Source organism: Tarenaya hassleriana, unplaced genomic scaffold (genome assembly GCF_000463585.1).
Source record: "Tarenaya hassleriana unplaced genomic scaffold, ASM46358v1 Cleome34, whole genome shotgun sequence".
In the NCBI taxonomy this organism is placed as follows: domain Eukaryota; kingdom Viridiplantae; phylum Streptophyta; class Magnoliopsida; order Brassicales; family Cleomaceae; genus Tarenaya; species Tarenaya hassleriana.
Genome location: NW_010966542.1, coordinates 847,993 through 852,501, shown reverse-complemented (window position 1 = coordinate 852,501; position 4,509 = coordinate 847,993).

Genomic DNA, 4,509 nt, shown 5'->3' with positions numbered 1-4,509 from the left:
CCCTCTACCGATCTCATCGAGCTCGTATATCGTGGGGTTCACCCCGAAATCGTAGAATAGAGTCTTGATGGTGTGGGACATGCAACACGAGTTCTTGCTGAATATCACCACCGGTTTCTCGGATACCATCTTTTGCAGCTTCTCCATTGATATGTTTGTCAAAAGTGTTTTGAGGTTCTATACCCCGATGATGTTTGAGGGTTTGATGAGAAATGGTATATATATATATATATATTAGATTGAAAAGGGATAAAATGTGTATTATTTTGTGAGAATATATGAGGTGTATATATATATATAAGAAGTAGAAGACTTTGGTGAGAAGTTGATGTGATGATATATATTTGTATTGATGAGAAATGACTTTTGATTTTCTTGGTTTGATACGTTCGAGTGTCCATAAGGATCCATATTTATAGCTTCGCGAGGTGAGAGGGTTTTGACAATCAAGCAGATTCTCTTTCTTCTAAATAATAATAATAATAATAATAATAATAATAATAATAATAATAATAATAATAATAATATTTAATTATTATTATTATTATTATTCGAGCACAATGCCCATTGTCAAACCCTTTCATCAAATGAATCTTATGATATGAACGATCTATACGAATCTTGTTGCATGGATTTTTATATCAATATCTAGATTTAATCTCATATCTACGAGTTATAACAAGGGGCATAATAAATATGGAAATTAAAGAACACATTAGAATTATACGCGGGAAGATATATAGATAGATATGATCGTGGAGAATATTAATGATGAATTCAGGGCCGGGTTATGGTCGGTTCACGCCCTCTTGCTGAAGGATCAAAGTTGTGATATCAATCCCCATAGAAAAAAGACCGAACAGTTCCTTTGTCAAGCAGCAAAAAACAGATCTTAGCTGCATGCATGTGTCCGAATATTTGATACGGACGAATCTTGTCATGTCTCTATCTATGGTACGGGCTTAAATTCCATCTTTTTTAAGTTGTGGAAAAAAAGTGCAATCCCTCACACGTGTATATATGCTACAATATATATATTAACTTTGTCCGAAGTTTTTTCCTTTTTCTATTTGTGATTCGTCCTTTTTTTTTTCTTATTCAAAGATAACACCTTTTTTGTTTAGATATATATGATCGTCAAAAAGTCCACGAGCAACTGGAATATATATTCATAATAACAAACGGGTTTCGGAATAACATATTACTTATACCGTAAATCCTAATCTATTTTGGTCTGATCTTGCATCGATTTCCAGCAATAAACCCTAATCTATGTTGATTACCAATTGCCGAAACGAAACTCACACACACAAGACACGAACACCAGATTTAACGAGTTCCCCGATCTCAGTGTGAGATCGCGTACATCTCGGCGGATTACGAACCCGCAAATTCACTAGGCTTTTTCTTTTTCATCTCACTTACAAGAACCTCACAAAACTTGAGTAAGATTACAGTAAACTTTTCGAAAGCGAAGAATGAAGAAGATGACTTCTTCTCTGTTATTTAAATCGTCCCTCACGTGCTTTCCTCGTGGCGTTTAACGACTTATCAACCCTTCCTCTTCATTGTTTTACCAAACTGCCCCTGATACCTTCTGATTTCTTCAGAAACTTTGAGCCGAGGTTCTTATTCCTAGCTTGAACCATTCTTCACAATATGTTTAATGAGTTCTGAAGAGAACTAGAGGTATATATAGTCTATATATGCAATGCATGTAAGTTTATAACACTTACATGAAACTATATGATCACGTAAATAAAAAGAATTATGTGATTTATATATATATTTTTTTGCTCATAATCAATGGTTTGTATGGTTGCATTGGTTCATATATATATATATATATATATATATATATATTGATGTGAAGTTACATATAGTGTTTCGCCAATTAAATACCACCGGCTAATTAGTTAAGTAAGAACCTATGCTCATCGCAACATCGACCGTAAAGTCAAAGTCGATGGTATATAGACACAATATATTTCACCAATGCAGACCCGCAAATTTGGCTCTAAGATTTAATTAAGTGAATACACACATTATTACACATGATTTTTTTTGGGATTTTTCATTTTTTGCTGTATGATTATATACTTAATCAGAATTTCAGATAAATTCAAAATTAAAAAAAAAACTCAAGTGAATAAATGTAAAACTATTTGTTTATGAATGAAAGCGTATGTAGAAAGATCGAACCTCGTTAAATTCTCAGTATGTATTTTATTATTTTTTAGATTTTTCAATTTTGTGTTGTGTGAAGACTCGAAATCGTAAGTCGGTCTCGAGAATAATCTTGCGTGTGACGAATCGAGAATTTATATATATATATATATAAAAAAAGATTCCATTAGCCGCCTTATCGTCACGAGATCGAATCTTTGCGATGCCAGAATCATACAAAAACAACTTTACTTCCCCCCCCCCCTCTTTATTCCGAATCGATGAAATTATTGTTTTTTCTGAAAATGTGAAAATTGAGGTAAGTCAATAATCCACGTCACCACACACAAAAGGCTCTTTCAAGAGTTTCGTGGAAAGTTGGTGGCCTAACCCCGATCCGAAGAGTCGTTATTCCATCACAAGGTTATCACCTAACCGTACTGTTTTACGTATATCTATACATATACATATATTCATGCATACATATATATATATATATATATTTACATGCACATACGCTATGATCCTTAGCGTACGATCCTATATTTAGTCCCATGCAATGTGTCACGAGATATTTACGTTCTGTTGTAACGTTGAGATTTTAGAGTATGCTAAACAGTGGATATATGAAGCTATATTGTAAAGATTGGGAAATTAGTATTTTTTATCATTGGAACGTAAAAGGGGTCTATATTTATAAATTAAAATATGTAATGAACTTATATATATATATAGTACTTTTGCGCATTTTGATGAAACTTGGCAAATATGAACGGAACCAGAGTAAACCGGTTTCTGGTTTTGTCATGGTTCGGTTTGGATCGGTTTTCACATGCAGGAAGAGATATAGAATATACCATATTTTTAATACTATATTAATTTATAAGATATTGTTTGTTTCCATGTAAACACTAGATCATCACACTCTAGGGTTTCATCATTTGTTTTTTGACAAAACACTCTAGGGTTTCATCACGGATCAAGAACCGTTCGTTTCCACCCCTTGCCTCTTCCCAAGGGGCAATTTTCTGCGTGATGCGAATCTGGAATTCGAAACTCCAAAAAAAAAACATTTTTTTTATCTTCGAAATGCTTCGAGTGTTCTCTGCAGCAATCGGAAGGCAAGTCAAGAAACTCGGGTTTCTGATCTCTGTAGTAATATCTTTTCTTTTCTTTTTTCTTTTTTCTTTTTTTGATTTCTTCATATAATTTCAACTTCTATTTGTTTAGATTAGCGAAAATGGTTACGTTGTTCTGGCTTCTGCATGTATCGATTTGGAGTATATGTTTCATGATTGCCAAAAAATTAAATAAATCCTCATTTAAAGCACCTTTTCCCTCGAGATTCTTCTATTGTTTCAATGAATATATATATATATATATATATATATATATATATATATATTTCTTATTCGGACAACATCTGACTTTTCTCATAGTGTAATTACCGTTTTCGTAACCAATTCTTTTATTTCTCGTTATTGTTTATTATTGCTTCGAATTTGTGGATCTTGAAGAACAAATGGATTTTTTTTTCCAATATAATATACAGTTAATATAGCTTTAGAGTTAACACTTAGGATTAATTTTAATTAATTAAATTAGTCGCATGTGTTGATGTCCGATCCTTGTAATAATAAAATCTTCTAGATCTACTCTATACATTGTTTCTTTTACGTGGTGGTAATAAGTAACTTGCCGTTTTTAATTTTTATATGTTAAAAAGCAATCTTCTTTGTATTTTTGGAATTAACCTAGTAACGATTTTATTTTCAATTTAGTCAAGGTTTCTTATTAATAAAATAGAAGGGTTATGTTTAGTAGACACATTTGAAGTATTCTAAATTTACTTAGCAAAAAATACATTCAAGGATTTGATATAGCTTTTGTTATTTCCTTTTTGACAATTTATGAAAATAGACATGATTTTTTTTGGATAACCGGATATTATGGATCAAAGTTTAGGCTAATCCCGTAAACGCGAACAAAACATATGATTAGAATTACATTTCCCTCCCCAACTTGAGGCTTAGACTTGGGAGGAGCAAACACTTTCCTCTCCCCAAATTCGATTTTTTTTTAATTTTAGTTTAACGAAAAAGATTACATTAATACAATACAATGGGCCTCAAATGCATTGGAGTCAAAGTCTAAATAATGGCTTTTAAGTTTAGATTAATGTAATATGCGAAATCTGTGCTCCTGGGGGCGGTAATGAAGAAACAACAATAATAGGCTCAACTAGTTAAAAAGAAATAAGTATAGGGGGCGTTCTGCAAAATCTCTACTTGATCTGGTATGCTTTTTATTTTTTGGGAATAAACATAAACCCTAAGCCTTGGT